The following is a 21,625-nucleotide window of genomic DNA, read 5'->3' as shown; positions in this document are numbered from 1 at the left end:
ATGGAATGCGGGAGAATTATTTGCTGGGCGAGACTGTCCTGAACATTGCAGGATCCAGACAGCACACACACATATGCCAAATGCCAGCATTTCCATGTGGATAAACAGAGACAGAAGGGTTAAGTAACTGGTCACTTCCTGGCCATGGCTTTGAGCAAAAGAGGTGGGGGGCATCTCTGGTCTCTGAGAAGGATGCTCCTGGACCCCACAGAGAATCACAACAACTCACAAGAGGACATTCCCCAAGGCCTGGCCACAGGGACTGCTCGAGCCAAGTCAGCTGATAACAAGAAAGACCCACAGTACAGCCCCAGAGGTCTGCTCAGCTCCATCCTGGGCCTGTCTCCCGGGCTGGGGGCTGTGACTAAGCCTAGCTGTGGGGTAAAGGTGGACTGGAGCCTCCTCTTCTGGGCTGCTGGGCTTCCACAGCTGGCAGGACTGGCAAAGCAATTCCTTAAGAGGGAAGGGAGAAGTGTGTGTGTGTGTGTGTGTGTGTGTGTGTGTGTGTATGCATGCATGCACACACACACCCATGCCCACACACAGACTCCTGCCACCTCCGCTGCTGTCTAATAGGAGGGCAGACACTTAAACCCTTCCTTGTAGTTTTCACACCCAGGGGTGGGGACTTGGCCAAGGCTGGGGTGGGGGTAGAAGTAGAATGAGAGATTGAAGAGGGGGAACTGAGATTTCATTCCAGCCATTTTGAATAAGACCAGGTAGGAAGGAAGGAATGGGGAGCCTCGATTCCCAGCTGAAGCTGAGCAGTGGTTCCCCCACCCTCGCACAGGGCCTGACTCTAATGTCTTCTGATGGGACAAATTGGTGAGCACAACTATTAGCTGAGTGACATCAAAAGGCATTAATCTCTGGTTCCTGAGCAAGACCAGCACCACATTAGTGCCTCACACCCAGTCATTATTAAGACTTTAGCCCAAGGGTGTAATAAATGTTTTATGGCATGCAAACCAAGGTAATGGAATGCAAATCCCATAATATAGCCATACATTTATTTTCTAATGGAGCAAATGATGATGTATTTTATCTGAGAAGAGCTGCCTGATAGGGTCTGCTTGGGAAATTCGAAGTTAGAGACCCAAAGGGTGAGTGGGTGGCCCTGCTCTGGTGTGGGCTGGGGGTGAGCAAGGGTGGCAGTCACGGTGGGACTTCCCGGAAATGGTCAAGCCTTCATACACACAAACCTTTTGGACAAGCCCATCACCCTTGCTCTAGGTCCCCCAAGTACCGCCCCCCTTTTGGGGCATATACCGAACATTCTGAGGCTTAATGAAAACCCCTTTGCAGAGTGCCCCCCTCCCAGGATCCCCCACCCCTAACCAGAGCTGCATACCAATAAGCTACTCAGACAATATGAATTGGCTTTCCCAAAATATGGCCGCATTAAGGTGCAAAATGTTAATGGATGGAAGGGCGCAGGGCTATTTCTCCAGTGAAGTTAGGGCTTTGCATTGGTGCTGTTTTTATTAAGAAGCCAACACTGTTCAGTTGCAGCCCTGGGGCTGGTAGGGAAGCTGGGATAACTAGCTGCAGTCACTGCAGCCTTGGGAAGGGCTTTGGTTGACCCAATGCCCCAGGTTTTTCTGGCTGCTGCCTCCCCGAAAACAGCTTTCTGATTATTCCAGTTGTCCAAAAAGTGTATGGGCTCCCTTTTAAAGTCAGAGGGGCTCTTCCTTCCCAGGAACCCCTTTAGTGACCTCTCTTTTGTCCTTCCCACGCCCAGGCACACAGCACCCACCTGGGCAGCTACAGGCTCATGGGCCTTATACTGATGTCCAGAGACCTACTCTGTACCTAGATTTATGGGGGCATCAAGAAATCTAAGACCTGTCCCTACCTTCAAGGTCCTGATGATGTAACTAGGGAAAAAGACACACATCTGAAAAGAAATTAACAATGTAAATGATTTAATGGTCACCTGAGTGGTGTATTTGAGGAGTACAGGTTTCCTTGTAGGATTTTTTTTTTAAGGCATCCATTGAGAAAAAAGAAATGAACACTATCAGAGAAGAATCCTGATGGAGATACTGTTTTGGGCTAGAGGTATTGAAGACCCCTTAAGATAAAAAATGCATGACTTGGCTCTTCCCTCAGAGAGCTCATACTAGGTGTTCAATTCACATTGGTTTCTGAATGGCTTGAAAACAATGATATCCATTCTCAGAGGGCTGAGACTGGATCTAGAATTGGCACTTCAATGCTTGGCAGTACTTTTGATCTTCTAATATGCCCTCTTGTTTTCCAGAACAATATTGACAACAATAATTCATTGAAAATTTACATCAGACCCTGTGCTAAGCCTTCATTATTTTACTGAATTTTAAAACAACACTAAGAGGAAAGTACCTTTATGATTCTATTGAGAGATGACAGAAGAAACTAAGTCTCAGAGTGAGTCTTACCCAACTTAGTAAGAGCTGGGATTATAACTGGACCTCCCTGCCTGCAAAGCCCATCCTATATTGTCTGCCTCTCCAAATCACAGTAACAGGGGTCAGAGGAGTAAAACATTGTATTCAAGGACACAGAGCCTCTGGCTTCAGGCCCTGCTGTCTCCTGCACCACAGTGAGCAGCTCTTGGTTTTTTGTGTGTATTATCCCAGGAGAGGTCTCCCCACACCCAAGGGCCTGTCTCTCTCTCTCCCTTCAACTAGTCTGAGGCCAGGAAGAATATCTTCTCACTCTAAGGTATGTCAAATCATGGTTGAACACAACTAAGATCTTAATAACAGTAAATTCAGTGACCCAAATGGATTCTGAGCCTAATTTGAAGATTCTCCATGGATTTGATTTCTCTGTGCTTGGATGCTGTAGGTTGATTGCCCTTGAAGAATAGTTAGGCTGGGATGAGTTACTTGTTGGGTTCTTCTCCGGTTTGACCTGGTAAAGCTTCAGAACAGGCCTCTATAGAACATTACCTTCCAAAGTCTAGAGAATGGGCCAAGCCCACCTGTGGGGGAAGAAAGACAGTAGCAATCAACTCTGAATTCTTCAGGCTGGGTTCAGGGACAGATAGGGGTGGACTTCCAGCAGCCTAAGCAGGGCCAGGAATAGGGAGAGGAGAGAGGCACCTGGGGTACAAAATGTAAGGAGGCACCCACTCTCAGAGTCGCACAAGTGCAAACCTGAAAAACAAGGGCCCCCAGGCCGGTCACGGTGGCTCACGCCTGTAATCCCAGCACTTTGGGAGGCCGAGATGGGTGGATCACGAGGTCAAGAGATTGAGACCATCCTGGCTAACACGGCAAAACCCCATCTCTACTAAAAAAAATAGAAAAAACATTAGCCAGGCGTGGTGGCGGACACCTGTAGTCCCAGCTACTAGGGAGGCTGAGGGAGGAGAGTGGCATGAATCCAGGAGGCAGAGCTTGCAGTGAGCGGAGATCGAGCCACTGCACTCCAGCCTGGGTGACAGAGCGAGATTCTGTCTCAAAAAAAAAAAAAAAAAAAAGAAACCTTTGGCAGCCATCCAACATCCTTAACCATCTTTTCCTTTCCATTTCTCAGCTCTGCGTTCCTTGATATTCTGCTTGGGCACAGACTAGCTGAAGGGAGACAGAGAGTCTCTTGGGCCTGGGTAATAAACACACCTAAAAACCAAGAGCTTCTCATTGCAGGGCAGGAGACAATAGGGGCCTGAAGTCAGAGGCTGTCCCTCGGGAGCAAATGAAGTGATTGGCTTCACTCTCAGGTTCCTGAAGCCTCTCCCAGGTGAAGGCAAGAGGGTTACTAGCAGCTCCAGGCTTACTTCTGGCCAGTCCCAGGGGAAAAAGAGAGCTCCTCCTTCCCAGGAGCTGCAGCAATAGCTTTCACTGGCCCAGCCCAAGTCTAATGCCCATGGCTGAAATGATCACTGTGGCTGGGGACTAACCTGCCCTGAATGGTTAGCTCTACTCATGGGCTGACTCCTGGGGACCCCAGACATTCAACCACATTTGGAACCACATAGATTTAGTGAAGATGTGGGTTCTCCAAAGGAGAATCTGGTTGCTCTTGTAGGAGGGATGGGTGCTGAACAGGCAAACTCAAGAGCAGTCAACTCAACAGCTGGAGATGCTTCTAAAACTCTGGCTTCTCTGGAGGCCCACAGGACTCCTGCCCAAATCTGCGTTATTTGTGGGCCTCCTCTGTAGGCTTTCCTAAGGCATGAAATGCTTAAAATGCTTCTTGCTCATCTTTAGCCACCTAACCCTCTTCCCTAAGGCTCTGGCCAATGACTTGTGCATTACAGTCACTCAGGAAGAATTTGCTGATGTTATGAAAGAATGAATGAGGAACTGTGCTAGGGCTGGGCCCAAAACTTTTATTAACTGCAGGGTTAAAAGCTATCGAGGGTCAGGGGCACCACAAAGGGGCAGAGGGAGTGAGTCAATTAACACCTGCCTTTTTATTTCCAAATCGAATTGTTGCATGAGGTTTGGGGATGATGTAACCACTCTGCAGTGTTGGGGCAGGATTTATGAGCTAGGGTATGTGGATCAATGGTCTGAGCAGGCAGCTGGTGAGAGGCACTTACCCTGACTGCCCTCACTTGGAATCCTCCCGAAAATAATAGCTGTATGATATGAAGGCATCTTGGCAGAAGGACCGCTGCACCCAGGGTGGACCGGAGCTGAATCACTTTTTCCTGGGTTGGTATGGAAGGTTGTCCAGCTCAGGCATGGCTTCGTGTTGGGAGGGGAAAGGAGTGGGAATGTGGCAGGGTGGAGAATGAAGGGGCAGGCAGGATAGCATGTTAGCGCAGCCTTAGGGCCCGGGAATGGGGACATGCGCCATTGGAGTCATCCTAGGTTGAGTAGGGACTGGCATTAGCTAACACAGGGAGTCCATTTGTTAATATCCATTCATTGTCTCCTACCTGAGAGAAGCAGGATTAACCTCTGCTGGAAGTTTCTGGGAATGTGGTTGGCACTGTACGAACTCGCTCACCACTCCATGGCCTGCTGTAGGGCTCGGGAGGGAGGAAGGAAGGCAGGCCTCCCCTCCTGCCTTTCCCACCAGTGCTTGGGTCCAAACAATGAATTTTCGACTGGGTCATTAAATGCTGATTAAAGTACTGGAGAAAAGAACAAAAGAAAAAACCAACATCAAGTGTTGTATGTACATACACGCTCTCACCCCAGGCCCCCCTTTCCCTTTCTCAAGCTGCCTCAAAGTTCATTCCAACCCTCCATTGGAAATGCTATAAAAGGCCACGTTAATTAAGTCCTATGTATTACCAGCACAAACACTTCCAACTTTATTCCGGTGGCTCGGTGAGTGAGGAGGAGGCCGGGCAAGGTCCAGGCAGCTCAGGGTAATAAAACAGAAGACTCAATTACCTTGTACATTTGCAGTTTTATAAAATCATTTAAAGTTCTGCCAATGAAAAGCACAGTGGAGAGGCACTGGAATTCTGACATCCAGCAAAAGCTTAGGGAACCAGGATTCCCTTAGAGTTGTCACAGATAGCAAAGTCATCCTGGCCATCTCCCTCTTCCCTGGGCAGGAAAGTCCTCTCCACAGAGTGGCCCACGGCAAAATATGGAGGAAGGAAAAAAGGAAAGCGACTCTCCAATGGTGCACTGAGCACCCACTGGGTCTGGAGGGCTGTGCTAGTGCCTTACATAACTCACTGGGGTAGGTATTATCCCCATTTCCAGATGAGGAGACTCAGGCTGCAGAATGAGTCTTTGGTGTCTAACCAAGAGAGACCCAACACCCAGAGCCTGTGCGCCTCGCCTGTTATATTCCAATTCCTGCCCCTCCCTTTAAGCTACCAGGCCTGCTAGCTGCATATCATGGTCCAATATTAGAGGACAGTCTCTGGAGCCCATGGGCCTGAATTCAAATCCCAATTCTACCACATCTTAGGTGTGCTCTTGGGCAAATTACTTAATATCTCTGGGCCTTAGAGAAATTACTTTCCTCATTTGTGCCATTTAATCTGCTAACAATGCCATCAGAAAGGTACTAATATCGTTTTCACAATGCTGCATAAAATGCTTGGAGTCCAGAATATGATATATATTGGTTATTATTGTGATTAGTTATTTTCTTTCTTTTTGAGACAATCTCGCTCTGTTGCCCAGGCTGGAATGCAGTGATGCCATCGTGGCTTTCTGTAGCCCCAACCTCCTGGGCTCAAGCAATCCTCCCACTTCAACCTCCTGAGTAGCTGGGACGACAGGCATGCACCACCATGCCCAGCTAATTTTTTTTTTTTTGTAAAGATGGAGCCTCACTATGTTTCCTAAACTAATCTTGAACTCCTAGGCTCAAGCAGTCCTCAAAGCTCTGCCCCCCAAAGTGTTGGAATTACAGGTGTGAGCTACTGTGCCCAGCCCTATTGTGATTATGATGCTAGCTATACCTCTACTTGTCTTGACCCACTCATTCTGCTTTCCAGTATAATAGCCAGTGAACCAGCTATACAAACCATGCTCCTGTGCTTAAAAAAAAAAAGGGTTAGAGGAGTTCTCCCAACTTCTTTCTCTATACCACAGTGACCTAATTCACACACAGATTCTCCCATTTCCAAGTCTTACGGAAGGGCAGGAATCTATTTCCAATTGAGGAACCCTGTTTTTTCTTGTGGGATGAACAAAAACAAGAGCTATATATAAATAAAAAAACAACTTGTTTTCTTCTTCAATAAATAGAAACTGTTCGACACGCCTACACCTTGAGAAATGGGAGTAAAAACCTTCCATTCAACAGCAGCCTCCCGGGGGAGGAGTTATTCTCTGGGCTATAGCCACAGTGACCCAGAGCAATGTTTCCCAGGAGGCTGGAGAGAATTAAGCCCAAAGTTCTCTCATCTTGATCAAATCTGTCAGGGCCTCAATGGGAGAACCTGGGTGGGGCTGGGGCTGAAAGGCAATGCAGCTATGGACCACCAGGGGCATGAGGGGATAGCAGCTGGCACACGGTAGACTCTGACACTTGTGCTGACTGAATGAATGATGTTCTTACACCCTGAGCACCTCCCAGACCCTCTCACATGGAGAGCTTCCTCTGAGCTAGGCAGATGAGCTACGTGATGTTTTCTTAAAAGATTCACTGTAGGCTGGGGGCGGTGGCTCACGCCTGTAATCCCAGCACTTTGGGAGGCCGAGGCAGGTGGATCACGAGGTCAGGAGATCGAGACCATCCTGGCTAACATGGTGAAACCCCATCTCTACTAAAAATACAAAAAATCAGCCAGGCGTGGTGGCAGGTGCCTGTAGTCCCAGCTACTTGGGAGGCTGAGGCAGGAGAATGGCGTGAACCCGAAAGGCAGAGCTTGCAGTAAGCTGAGATTGCGCCACTGCACTCCAGCCTGGGCGACAGAGCGAGACTCCATCTCAAAAAAATAAATAAATAAAATTTTAAAAAAGGTTCACTGTAGTATCTCCAGTGCCACCCCCTTTTCTAGAATCTTGACATCCCCACTCCTTGAAATTGGGCAGAACTTGCAAATGAAACGTAGCAGATGTGATGCTGCACAACTGGCAAAGCTAAATCCTAAGAGGTAATGTGGCTTTCACTTGTCACTCTCTCCTGGGAACCTGGCTGCCATACTGTGAGGAAGCTCAAGCTATCTGGAGAGGCCACACACAAGATATTCTGGCCCAGAGTCCCATCTAAGGTCCCAGCTGACAGCCAGCCCCATCCACCAGACACATGAGTGAACAAGCCTTCTGATGATGCCAGCCCACAAAAGTTGAGTCACCTTCAGCCTTCGAATCTTCCAGCTGAGGCCCATATGCTGTGGAGCAGAGACAAAGCTTCCCTGCTGTACCCCATCTGAATTCCAGACCCATAGAACCTATAAACATAATAAATGGTTGTTTTACACCACTAAATTTGGTGTAATTTCTAACCCAGCAATACATAACCAGGATAGCCAAATGTACCTTTCAATGCCAGGTTCAGTTCTGGGGACAGCTGTGTAAGAAGATCATTGACCAACTGAAGAAATTCCCAAGCACTGTTATCAGGGGAGAGGGGCCTGGAACTCTGACCTAGATGTTGATGGCTAGATGGGAGTGGAGGGTGGGGAGGACTCAGTCATGACCCTCCTATTCCTGAGAGACGAGTAGCCCTGTTCTGGGGCAGCAGGGAGGTATCGTGGGAAGAGAACAGGCTTCAGACAGGGATCCTAGTGTCTCTCTTGCAGGCCACTTGCGCAGATTAAATAAGTGGCAAGCTTGATGCAAGGACTCTGAATAAATAATATCATGAAAGGTCTTTCGATTACCCATTCCAATCTGCAAATAAATAGGAGGTTTTTATTTAAAAAAAAAAAAAAAGGTGCTGTAGGTTGTCGCCTCTGATTTAAGGAGGGGAAGGAAGATTAAAACCTAACTCTCCTTGTCTCAAGGTTTTAACGTGTAGAAAATAGGCATAAGGAGGAGGATGTGGATTGAAGCTTTGGCTTCACGAATAGCAGCAGATGGCTGGGCACCGTGGCTCATGCCTGTAATCCCAGCACTTTGGGGGGCCAAGGCGGGCAAATCATTTGAGGTCAGGAGTTTGAGACCAACCTGACCAACATGGCGGAACCCTGTCTCTACTAAAAATATTAAAAAAAAGTTAGCTGGGCGTGGTGGCACATGCCTGTAGTCCCAGCTGCTTGGGAGGCTGAGGCAGGCTTGAACCTGGGAGGCAGAGGTTGCAGTGAGCCGAGATCGTGCCCCTGCACTCCAGCCTGGGCGATAGAGTGAGACTCCATCTCAAAAAAACAAAACAAAACAAAACAAAAATGAAGCACAGCAGATGCCCAATAACAACAAAGGAAGGGCAGCTATTGGAACCTGGCATTCTCTGTGTGGCGATCTTTCATTCAAGATTCAAGTTTTTTTGTTTTGTTTTGTTTTGTTTTGTTTTAAGAGACAGGGTCTTGCTCTGTCTCCCAGACTGGAGTGCAGTGGCATGATCATAACTTACTGCTGCCTCAACCTCCTGGGCTCAAGTGATCCTCCCACCTCAGCCTGGGACTGGGACTATAGGCATGTGCCACAATGCCTAGCCAATTTTTTTTTTTTTATTTTGTAGAGATAGGATCCTACTATACTGTGCGGGCTGGTCTTGGACTCCTGGCCTCAAGCAATCCTCCTGCCTCAGCCTCCCAAAGTGCTAGGATTATAGGCGTGACCTACCAAGCCCAGCAAGATTCAAGTTCTTTCATTGTTATAGGATTATTCAGGCTTTCTATTCTTTTGTCAGTTTTGGTAATCTATGTTTTTCTACGACTTTGTCCATTTTGTCTAAATTTTCACGTTTATTGGCATAATGTTGCCCAACTGCCTTTTTAATCAACCAGGAAGTTCCCTCTTTGATCAAACCTCCAAAATTGTGTTGTGGGGTAACCCCATGTTCTCTTCTCTAGTGGCCATGGAGGTAGTGGTTTTGCCACCACCACTTGCAGCCACCTGCTGCATTTTCCTGGGCTTCCCAAGGGAGAGTGGAGAATGCATTCTGAGCATCAGCAAGTTAGAACTGCTGTTCACCCAGAAAGTTCAAGGAAAAGCCAAATCCCTTCCTAGCACAGACTCCTGAAGACAGCTCAAATGTGCCACTGGATGATTAGGGTTTGGGTCTGACCAAGCCATCTTCCCTACCCCACTTTCAGCAAGTAGCTCCTTTCCTCCTTGCCCATTTCCCAAGCTGAGCCAACGCTGAGCTCACTTTGGCAGCAGTGATCATGCGTGTTCCACTCTCGCATCTATTGCTTATTTATTCTCCACTGAGGACAAGCAGCATCTAGCAGGCTGGGATCTTGGGGTGAGACGAGAGCTTATGGGGTAGCAAGGGGTTATCTGTTTATCCCAGAGTGATCTCCCATTTGCTCATGCTGAAGTGAGGATGGACAGGTGTCACCTTAGCAATGGTTCAGTGAGCTGCCCGTTTGGGAGGTACCCTGCTGTTTGCCTTTTCCAGGGGAGCCCCTCCCTTCTTGACAGTTTCAGAAAAACTGCAAAGGATGGGACTGGTGGGTGGTTCTACCGAGCCCTGGCTTTTTGGGGAGTCCCTGGCTTGCAGTCTTCAGACTCCACCTGCCTCCTCAGTTGGGTTTTCCCTGGCACCCCCCTGAGCTCTGCCTCCTTCCGAGGGTGGCTGCCCTGAGGGTCCTGGCCGCACTGCCCTCCATCTGGCTGCTCAGCTGAGGAGAGCAGAGGACACAAGCAGCTGCTGTGCTGTCTGCCAGGGTCAAAGGTCTCCACAGGGTCAGCCAGGAATTGGCCGCTCAGCCAGCACTGGAACCTGATGCTCTGGGGCATGAGTGAGAGCCTGGGTGGGCACTGAAGGGGTTAAAAGAACGTGGTGGAAGATGGGAGAATGGAGGCACGCGGCACTGCTGGAAAAAAGCTAGCCCTGTGCATGGATAATTAGAACTGAACATCAGTAAACAATGCCTTTTCCCCTCATTAAGGACAAATCTGTATGTATAATGTGCCTATTTTCTCTTTCATTAACTTATAAATGGCCACTACTTTAAAGCCATTTAACCAGCAGTTTTGACTTGCCCGTCAACTCAGGGTCTGACGTGTTTTCTCCCCTCCTACGAGGACAGAGGTGCCCCCCCTTGGGACACAGCTCCCATGGGGAGAGGTTGTGTGGGTGCTCCTCTAGAACACCCCCTACAGACCTGTAGCAGTTTCCAGAAGGCAGTGCAGACAGGCGTGGCTGGGGGAGGCGGAGGCCTGGCTCCCATGTTGTCCTTCTGCCCTAGGCCCAGGCAGCCCCTCCTGGTCCATCCCGTACTCTCAGCTGTCCTTGATGACTCACTCACTCTCATGCTCTGAATTGCTTTGTCTGTGCCCTTGAGTTATTGAGTTATTCGAGGACCTTGAGTTATTAAAGGACCTTGACTCTTCTTTAAATAGGGAGCCCATGAGAATGTGCCCAATCTGCAAGCATTCTTCAAGATGGCCAGCAACAAGCTGGGACCAGAGATCCCAAAAGTAAGATAATATGCCTGCATTCAGGCAGCTCAGTCCAGCCGAGACCAGCACGCATTCATACATAGGGAAGTGATGTCTGAAGAGAGGCTCACATCAAGTGGAAGTCTTCACCGAACCTTGGGAAGCCTTTCCAGATGACAGTGTGTTTCCTCCATCAGCCTGGAAACTTCCTGAGAATTGATATCAAATCAAGTCTCCCTCATCAGGCGAGGTGCTTCAGAGGATATTGACTAGGCCCTTCCTAACAGGCTAGGAGATCTTCTGGGGAAAAAGACCAGGTCTCTAGACGCCAGGGTTAGGAACTATTGCTCCTATCAGATTGAAAATCCCATGAGGCAGAGATCTATCCGAGGGCAGGGCCTTGCCTCTCTGTCCTTTGCTGGGTAGCCCTCCCAGGACCCTGCATAAAGACAAAGCCTGGCCCCTACAGCAGCCCCTTTGCATCTCTACCTCCTTTTGGGGGCTCCAAATGTGCCCCAAACTTGTGCCAGGGCTTGGGAAGACAGGTTAGTGGCAAATGGGGAGAAGGACAATCCCTGCTCTCTGGAGTACCCATAGGCATTTCAATATTGGAGTGGCACTAATCCACACAGAGCAATGGCAAGACAGGGAAGGGGACTAGAGTGAACACTTAGGGAGTGCTCACCTTGTGGCGGCAAGGGGCATGCACATGACCTGTTCTGTTATTCAACCTATAAACTCATAATCCTGGGAGGTGGATAATATTTCCCCATTTGTAAAATGGGGAAAAACTGGAGGCCCAGAGAGGTAAAGCAATTCACTCAAAGTCACACAGCCAGTTGGTGGTGGAACTAGGAATCAGTCTGTCCTGTTCTAAAGTCCAGGCTCTTTCCACTATATCCAAATGCCACCTTGGATAAGTAAAAGAGGCTCATGAATAGTAGAAGGAAGGGAAGATGAGGAATAAAGAGTAAGAATGGAGGAGTCGACTCTCCTGGGAGCCTCTGCTAAACCTCAACTGCAGGAAAGATTTGGAGAGGCCAAAGACCTTCTGAGGATCTTCTGATGGTGAAGCTGGGGAGAGTCCCACTTCCGAACCCCATCTGTATCTTCCCTGGGTATGAAAAGTGGAGAGTCCTCAGCCCCAGTGAGGGGCCTTGTGCATAAATTCAGTTGTGCCTCAAAAATGCCACCTCCTGGCTGGGCATGGTGACTCACACCGGTAATCCCAGCACTTTGGGAGGCCGAGATGGGCAGATCACTGAAGGTCGGGAGTTTGAAACCAGCCTGGCCAACATGGCGAAACCCCGTCTCTACTAAAAATACAAAAATTAGCTGGGTGTCGTGGTGCATGCCTGTAATCCCAGCTACTCAGGAGGCTGAGGCACAAGAATCGCTTGAACCTGGGAGGCAGAGGTTGCAGGAGCTAAGATCACGCCATTGCACTCCACCCTTGGTGACAGGGGGAGACTCCATCTCAAAAAAGAAAAAAAAATTGCCACCTCCTGATAATAGTTCAACATTAGGCTGACTTCTGATGGATACTAGGTTGTTCCACTGTTGAGATAAGATCGCCATCATCATGATCATTAGCACTGTTAATCATTCCAAAGAATTGGAAACAACCTGAATACCCATCCACAAGAGGATGTAGATGACTCATCTGTGGAATATGTAGAATGCTATACAGCATGCATTGCTCAAAGAAATGAAGTAGCTCCATGTGGCAGGACATGGCTAAATCTCCAAGACACACTGCTAAGTGAAAAAAGACAACTTGCATGTGGTATTATTTATGTAAAAAGAAAAAGTGCCAGGCTGGATGCGGGGGCTCATGCCTGTAATCCTAGCACTTTGGGAAGCTGAGGCGGGAGGATCACTTGAGGCCAGGAGTTCAAGACTAGCCTGGGCAACATAGTGAAACCCTGTCTCTAGAGAAAAAAGAAAAAAAAAAAACAGCCTGTCCTGGTGGTGTGGGCTTATAGTCCCAGCTACTTAGCAGGCTGAGGCAGGAGGATCGCTTGAGCCCAGGAGCTCCAGATTACAGTGAGCTATGATCATACCACCACACTCCAGCCTGCGACAGAGTGCCTGTCTCAAAAAAACAAGGAAACAGAAATGGCCAAAGCACTTTCAATGGATACATATTGTACTTAAAGGGTCTGCAAAATACACATCAAGCTGATAACAGTGGTTACCTCTGATTGGGGGTGGTTGTAACCAGATGGGAGAATCAAAGGGGACTTCAGGTTTCACACGGTGACCACCTGTCCAGGTTTGCCCAGGATGGCTTCTGCTTTCTCTGTTGCTGGTGAAACTAACAACAGCACTGCCTTTCACTCCCCAAAGTGTTCAGTTTCAGTGATAAATTATATAGACCCTACTTATTTGCAATGTTTAATTTTTTACACTAAGAATGTATTAATTTATCATTTATGTCATGTCTAATAATGCATAAGGTAGAAGGTAAAGTCCTCCTCCAGCCCTCCAGGCTCCCAGCCCCATTTCTCAGAGGTGAATATTGGTAACAGTTTTCTAGTGTCCTTCCTGAAACTGTAAATCCATATATAACCACATAAGCTTCAAACGGAGAAAGAGAAATACGTGATTACGCAGTATGCACTGTTCTAAAACTTGCTCTTTTCACTTAATGTTGTCTATATCAGGATTATCAGGCAAACCTAATTCACTAGATCCTCAGGGCCCACCAACTGAGGTGCAGATTCAGTGGGTTGGCAGCAGGGCCCACAGATGTATATTTCCGACAGGCTTTCTGGGTGACTCTGGTGACACTGGTCCATGGACTCCATGTTAACTTTTGTCCACAGAGCAAACATTCATTTTTTTTTTGTTGTTCATTAAACAATTTGGACCCTGGTTCTGGGTTTGGACCTGGATAAGCTTGGCACTCTGCAGAGAACAGAGTGGAGGCCCTGCCTCCAGGCACAGCCTCAGGTCTTCTTCCAGTGGTACCAGCCGTCACTGGCAGTAGCGATTGCCACTACAGTAGTCGGCTGCAATGGTTATGGGCATGGGCATTGGAGTCAGACAGACCTAATCCCGGCCTGTCCTCTTTCTATGTGACTTTGGGAAAAGTACTTAGCCACTCCCTGCCTCTGTTACCTCATCTGCAAAATGGACACAATAATCCCCACATCACATGATGGACACTAAATAAGTTGCAGCCACTATTATTAATAATAAATTAATTATAAGTAATAAATAAGGTTAACATTAAAACTCATGTGGCATTCTTGCCAAAAATGTTTAAATTGAGTTCAATCATGAAGAAACAGACAAATCCAAACTCAAAGACATTCCCCAAAACTGGCCTATACTCTTCAAAAATGTCAATGTCATAAAAGATTTTTTGTAAATGTAGAACTATTCTACATTAAAAAAGACTGAAGAGACATCCAACTAAATACAAAGTGTGTCCCAAGATTGGATTATTGATTTTAAAAATACATATATCCATAAAGAACATTATTGGGATAACTGGGGAGATGTGAATATAAACTTATGTTACATTGTAGCAAGGTTAAATTTCTTGAGTGTGGTAATTGCACTCTGCAAATGCCCTTGTTCTTAGGAGATGTGAAATATTTAGAAATAAGGTGTCATAATGTCTACAAGTAACTCACAAATGATTCAAAAAATGTGTAGTGGTGGGAGAGAAAAAAGAGAAACAGGAAGGGAGAGAGAGAGAGAGAGTATATAGCAAAACGTTAACAACTGGTATATTAGGTGAATATATAGGTGTTCCTAGTCTAGCCTTCCAATTTATTTTATAGATTTGAAACTTTAAAAATTAAAAAATTAGGAAAAGTGAAATCTAATGGTTTTAAAAAGTAATAGGGGCGGCCAGGTGCGGTGGCTCACGCCTGTAATCCCAGCACTTTGGGAGGCTGAGGCGGGCGGATCACGAGGTCAGGAGATGGAGACCATCCTGGCTAACACAGTGAAACCCCGTCTCTACTAAAAATACAAAAAAATTAGCCGGGCGTGGTGGCAGGCACCTGTAGTCCCAGCTGCTGGGGAGGCTGAGGCAGGAGAATGGTGTGAACCCGGGAGGCAGAGCTTGCAGTGAGCTGAGATTGTGCCACTGCATTCCAGCCTGGGCAACAGAACAAGACTCTGTCTCAAAAAAAAAAAAGTAATAAGGGCCAGGCGTGGTGGCTCACGCCTGTAATCCTAACACTTTGGGAGACCGAGGTGGGCAGATCACTTGAGGTCAGGAGTTCAAGACCAGCCTGGTCAACATGGTGAAACCTTGTCTCTCCAAAAATTTCAAAAATTAGGCCAGGCACGGTGGCCCATGTCTGTAATCCCAGCACTTTGGGAGGCTGAGACAGGCGGATCACTTGAGGTCAGGCGTTCAAGACCAGCCTGGCCAATATGGTGAAACCCCATCTCTACTAAAAATATAAAAATTAGCCAGGCGTGGTGGCACATGACTGTAATCCCAGCTACTGGGGAGGCTGAGGCAGGAGAATCACTTGAACCTGGGAGGTAGAGGCTGCAGTGAGCCGAGATTGTGCCACTGCACTCCAGCCTGGACGATAGAGCAAGACTGTCTCAAAAAAAAAAAAAAAAAGCAAAGAAAACAAAAATTAGCCGGGTGTGGTGGCGGGTGCCTGTAATCCCAGCTATTCAGAGGCTGAGGCAAGAGAATCACTTGAACGCGGGAGGTGGAGGTTGCAGTGAGCCGAGATCATGCCACAACACTCCACTGCACTCGAGATGGGACAGAGGAAGACTCCATCTCAAAAATAATAACAGGCAAGGTAGTGGTGAATTTGGAAAGAAGGGAGTAACTGGGTGGGGAGCTCGCTGGGGACTTCCAGGATGTCCTATTTCTTGATCTCATTATTTGGGAGGACTTTTGAGGTGGGAACCTATTATTTCTCCTCTTTTGTGTGTGTATGTTAGGCGTCAACAAAAAGCTTTTTTAGAATAATCATCATCATAAACCATCCTTCACAATATCCTATTCTCTGATCTCTGTCTGAAAATGTGAGACAGGCTCCGAGGGAGAGAAGGCTGGGGCTGGGCCCCCCATTTTGACTGCAGTGCCATCTCAGGGAAGGGCAATGAGGCCTGAGTTAAGGACAGCCTGCCCCCTAGGCTGGCCCCTTGGGGAGGATGCAGGCTGCTTCCAGGAGGTGCCCTATCCCACCCCTCAGAGCCATGCCTGAGTTCTGCTGCCAGCCCCTCCGGCAGGAGGTTGGCCTTGACTCCACACTTCTCGGGCTTCCGCGTTCTCCTCTCTTGTCAGCCCTGTGGGCCCAGATGGATGTGGGATTAATGAGGCATGTCTTCTTGTGTGAGAAATAAGTCGAGGGGTCACATTTTCCTCTCCTTCATTGTTTCCCTATGTACTTGATCTGATCTGCTTCACTAGCTGGAGACATGAACGTAGTCACATCCCTGTATTTTGCAAATTAATTGCCGGAGTCCTCACTTGCCTCAATTAACAGGCATGATAGCAATTGCTAACACTTACATGGAGCTTACTACATGCCATACCCTGCTCTAAGTATTTTATGTGTATATAACTCATTTAATATTCACAACAACTCTCCGAGGCAGATAATATTTTAAAAATCCGTTTTAGAAATAGGAAAACAGAGGCATAAGAGAAGTAAATAGTTGGCCCAGACACGACTGGCTATGTAATTTGCAGGGCTCAGTGCAAAATGAAAATGGGGGGGCCTGGCCAGGCGTGGCAGCTAACGCCTGTAATCCCAATCCCAACACTTTGGGAGGCTGAGGCAGGAGGATCGCTTGAGTCCAGGAGTTTGAGACCAGCCTGGGCAATATAGGGAGACCCTGTCTCTACAAAAAAAAAAAAAAAAAAAAATTCTTTTTAATTAGCCGACTGTGGTGGTGCACGCCTGTAGGCTCAGCTACTCAAAGAGGCTGAGGTTGCTGGGTGTGGTGGCTCACACCTGTAATCCCAGTACTTTGGGAGGCCGAGGCGGGCAGATCACTTGAGCTTAGGAGTTTGAGACCAGCCTGGGCAACAGGTCAAAACCGCATTTCTACAAAAAAATACAAAAAGTTAGCTGGGCATGGTGGCACATGCCTACAGTCTCAGCTACTTGGAGGGGTGTGGTGGCTGAGGCAGGAGGATTGCCTGAATGCAGGAAGTTGAGGCTGCAGTGAGCCAAGATTGCAGCACTGCACTCTGTCCTGGGTGACAGAGCAAGACCCTGAAAAAAAAAAAAGAAAAGAAAAAAGATAGAGAAAGAGAGAAAGGGAAGAAAGAAAAGGAAAAGAAGAGAAGAGACAAGAAAAGAGGGAGCCCTTGTTCAAAAATTACCAAGATTTTCAAGACACCAAACTTCAAGCCAAGCATAGGGATCTATTTAAGGACAGGGCCCTGTGAGACTGCACAGGTCTGCACATTAGTGAAGCCAGACCTGTACACAAGGTAAACCAGTAAGTAGCAGAGCAGGAACACAAACCGAAGCCATCTGGCTCCAGAGCCCATTCTCCTAACCACTGGGCTATATTACCTCTACCTCTCAGGATCTCCGTCCCCTCACCTCACTTCCTCCAAACTGTCCAAGAACAAGAGATGCTTACTCTTTTCATCAGGATCTGTTATTTCTGAAAGCCAGATGCAGACAGAACTGAACAGTCTTATCAGTCAGCTGCCACAAGAGGTTACTGTTGAACACTGATCCCGCACAGTTTGACCCCCTCCATATCCACCAGCAAGTGACGCTCTTGTGCTCTAGATGCCTGGACGCACACAGCATAGTGGAGCCCTACCGTGCGCTCCAGTCTACAATTCCTTTATTTCACGCTCCTATGTGCAGCCATTGTTCCCACAGCACGGAACACCTGGGTCCAGGATCATCTCTACCCTGCTACATGCTGAGCTGGCGCCAGCCCCCATAACAAGCATCTAAGCCTGATATCAGCTTGGCTCACCTATTCCCACTCCCCATTTCCTGATGGTGAGCTCCCCTCTGGGGTCCTTTCTTTTTTTTTTCTTTTTCTTTTCTTTTTTTTTTTTTGAGACAGAGTCTCGCTCTGTCACCCAGGCTGGAGTTCAGTGGCACAATCTTGGTTCACTGCAACCTTCGCCTCCCGGGTTCAAGTGATTCTCCTGCCTCAGCCTCCTGAGTAGCTGGGATTACAGGCACCCACCACCACGCCTGGCTAATTTTTGTATTTTTAGTAGAGACGGGGTTTCACCATGTTGGCCAGTCTGGTCTCGAACTCCTGACCTCATGATCCACCTGCCTCAGCCTCCCAAAGTGCTGGGATTACAGGTGTGAGCCACCGCGGGGTCCTTTCTACCCTTTCATGCCAGAGGGTCTTAGAGAGACTGACTCAGTTCATCAGAAGGGCTCTAGTAACCTTATACCCCAACAGAGAAGGATCAGTCAGGGTCTTGATCTCAGTCCTGCTAGGAGACTGCCTGGCCCCTATGAAATATCCCAACCTCTGTGACCAGCTCTGCACACCCAAACCTGCTCAGCATCACAGCATTCCTTGTCACATCCCTTTCCCAGAGCAATGCATTTCCTACTTACCTCAAAGTCATACAACTAAGAGAGGAAACATTGTTTATCTGCCAGAAAATCTAGTTTTGCCTTACCAGGTACTCCATTGCATAGAGTTTAACATCACTGATATATCAATGTCACACCAGCTACTTTCTGAAACTTTCTTCATGACATGGGTGGCTTAAAGGGGTTGGATAATGAGACTTTAAAGGACAAAGACGTGCAGAGGCTACATGATTGGAGGGGCAGAGCTGGTGACACTGGGTTACTGTTACCACCATAGCCTCTCTCATGCCCCATGGCTGGCGAAGCTTGGGGATGTCTGAAGTACTCTATGGACCTTGGGCATCTCTGCAATGATGCTGGCACCAACCAGAATTCCCTCTATATTAGAAATGTCTTTGGCTACAGGTAACAGAATACCCAGCCAACAGTGGCCTAAACAAATAGAGATGTATTCTTTTCACATAATGAAATCCAGAGGTAGAATGGTTACTGGCATTGGTTCATCAGCAACAATGTCAGGGCTGGTGTCACTACAGTTCTCTTGGTCTTTCCTTCATAGAGGCTGATGGCTGCAGGAACTCCAGCCTTCAAGTCTTCATTCAAGGCAGCAAGGAGAAAGGGCAAGAAGGGGCAGGACCAGCGGCATCCAATGTCTTCTGTGAGAAAAGGAAAAGACTTCCTAGAGCCAGGCTGAAGGTTTCAGCTTATGCCTTATTGGTCTGAGCTGTGCCATCTGGTCTTCCTTAGCTGCAAGGGAGTCTGGAATTTCTTGTCTGGGGCTAGGCACATTTTCACCATGAACCTAAGTGGAATGTTGAAGCAAGTAGGAAGAGGAGATGCCATACCTTTGCTCTGACAGTCATCTCAACTGCCACACCACACGGCCCCAGAGCCCCTTCCCAGCCACCCGAGGGACCCTCATAGAGGAGCCTCTGTGGCCCTCTCAGTGTTACAGACAAGAAGGGCCACCCAAGGAGCCTGATTTCCCCTGAGCCCCAAGGCACTGCTGCTGGCTTTCTCCTTCGGTGATTAATGGTGCTCTGCCAAGCTGAGGAGGCAGCTAATTAGCTATAGACTGATTAAGGACAAGGCAGGCAAAGTCCCAGACATGATAAATGTGAACTTTCCATCTTCCTTTCCCCTCCACAACCAGTCCTGCCATCACCAGCTGAAGCCAAGCCTGTGGCCCCCGTACAGTCTGCCTGCATGGAAGGCCCAGCAGATGTCACCCCCGGCACAATTCACAAGGCCTTGCACCCACCAGGGCATCATGTAACAGGGGTGGGCATGCTGGGTTTTCTTTCAGGGCTCAACTTCTCCTGCAGCTTTTTCCCAACCTCTGTGCTCTGGAGCAGGCCTGGGACAAGGCATGGGATTTCTCAAACAAACCAAGTCTCTGCCCTAAAGAATCTGCAGCTAGGGCCGCAGAAATCCAGGGAGGGCTGAGCATAGCAGGACCTGGAGTCACTGGGCAGGGCTCCATGGAGGGGATTTTGTACATCAAGAGGGGCACTGCAGAAAGGGGAGGCCCCCCGAACGGGTGTGGAAGAGAAATGAAATGTACAGGCCACAGTCCTTGGGCAGTGGGGAGTAGAGACAGGCCCAGAGGGGATAAGGGTGGGCGCAGAGTAGATAAGGACAGATGGGAAATACGGGCTTAGGTGTGGGGTGGCCCAGCTGTTTCCACCCTTGGTTCCTCCACAACACACCGAATCCATGTGCAAACCCCTTCCTGGGCAACCCCCGGTTAGGCCCCCTCCACCTCCAGCCGTGATGCCTTGCCTGTATGTACCAGCCCAGAAAGAACATCCGGGTGCAGGTGATTCCATCCCACAGCAGCCTGGGCTGAGTTCTGGTGGAAATGAGCTCACCGACACATGAATCTTGCACAAGATAAGGCTGTGATACAGACAAAGGATACATTTCAGCAACAGATAATGGGATACATTCAGTGAGCATGCCTTCTCAGTTCTGTTTCCTCCCCGGAGACACACACAGGAGGTGGCAAAGCTGAACACCTGTCCAGGGGAGGCTTGGGAAGTACCTCCTTCCCCCCATTTTGCCTGGTTCACTCTTACCCAGTCCTTGGGTCTCAGCTCAAGCGTCACTTCTTTGGAGAAGCCTCCCCTGACCCCTCAGATTAGATCAGATTCTCCATTTCCCTTTGTCAAGTGTATCAAGTTCACATTAATGCATTTAAGTGACCGTTTGTCTTTAGTCTTATACATTCAATCAGCAAATATTAATGGAGCTGTGAACTGGGCTAAGGTCTGGGGATAACATGAGACATGAGCCTGCCCTTCTGGAGCTTATGGTCTAGGCAGAAGTCCCAGCAAGGGTTCAGTCTAACACCAAAAGCAACACTTCCCCCAGTGCCAGCAGAACACTGGGACAACTCGTGTATCAAAGCTATCAAAGCCAGGAGCAAACCACACCCACAAGCCCCCTCCCCCCGCCCCACCACCGGGAGGCACTGCTTTGAGAACTATCCCCAGTGTCAGCTTTACTTGTTACTAGTAATGAAATCCCCTATTAAATCCTCCTTGGCTGTGGTCACTGGGCCGTCACCTGCCAAGCGATGGCACCCATCTCTGTGTGGTTAACAATTTGAAATAACAATCCCCACCCCTTGTTTCAATCCAAGACATTCTGGAAGGATGATCCCAGCTTCAGAGCTTTCCAGGAGTTGTTCAACTTCTCCTTCTGCACAATCCTGCTTTTCTCGCTCCCATACGGGGTGGTAGTTCCTGAAAGCGTTCCCCAATAAGACTCCTGCATGCAAATCCCGAGTCTGTTTCTTGGGGAACCTGACCAAAAAAACAAGTGGGAGCTGAAACCCACCCTCGTGTGTGACCGCGTCTGTCTGGAGGAAGGGACTCCTTTTTCTAAACTGCATAACAATGCCTCTGATGACTTGATAGTAGCCTGGCCCACCCCACCCCACCCAGCCTGGAAGGTGGACCAGGGATACAAGATAGTACCAGAAGGGCCTTGGCACAGGAGAGGGGAAGGAATAGATCCTTGCAGCCAAGTGATTTAGAAGACTCCAGAGGAGAGTATATCTGCAGTAAGAAGCCCACCAGCCCCTGGAGTTTGATTCTAGCTGATTAAGAGGCACCCAGGGCCTGTATTTCAGCAAGACAACCAAGAAATAAGCCAAGGGAAATTGTTAACCTGTGTGCCAGGGAT

The 21,625-nt window shown here is 48.3% G+C and overlaps 1 long non-coding RNA gene across 2 annotated transcripts; it reads right to left on the bottom strand.

The window, feature by feature from the left end:
• Positions 1-1,466: 1,466 nt before the first annotated feature.
• Positions 1,467-21,294, bottom strand: LOC738955 (uncharacterized). Of its 2 annotated transcripts, XR_010146928.1 has the most exons (4): positions 21,063-21,294; positions 20,219-20,335; positions 4,877-5,074; positions 1,467-2,968 (listed from the first exon to the last, which is right to left on the bottom strand). It is a non-coding gene; the product is annotated as an uncharacterized LOC738955 (long non-coding RNA). The 2 variants fall into 2 exon arrangements; XR_010146927.1 differs by lacking the exons at positions 1,467-2,968; positions 4,877-5,074 and adding an exon at positions 18,866-19,092.
• Between the last annotated feature and the right edge of the window lie 331 nt (positions 21,295-21,625).

The sequence above is a fragment of the Pan troglodytes genome, chromosome 8 (assembly GCF_028858775.2).
Source record: "Pan troglodytes isolate AG18354 chromosome 8, NHGRI_mPanTro3-v2.0_pri, whole genome shotgun sequence".
Lineage (NCBI taxonomy): Eukaryota > Metazoa > Chordata > Mammalia > Primates > Hominidae > Pan > Pan troglodytes.
This window is presented reverse-complemented; position numbering and strand designations above follow the sequence as displayed.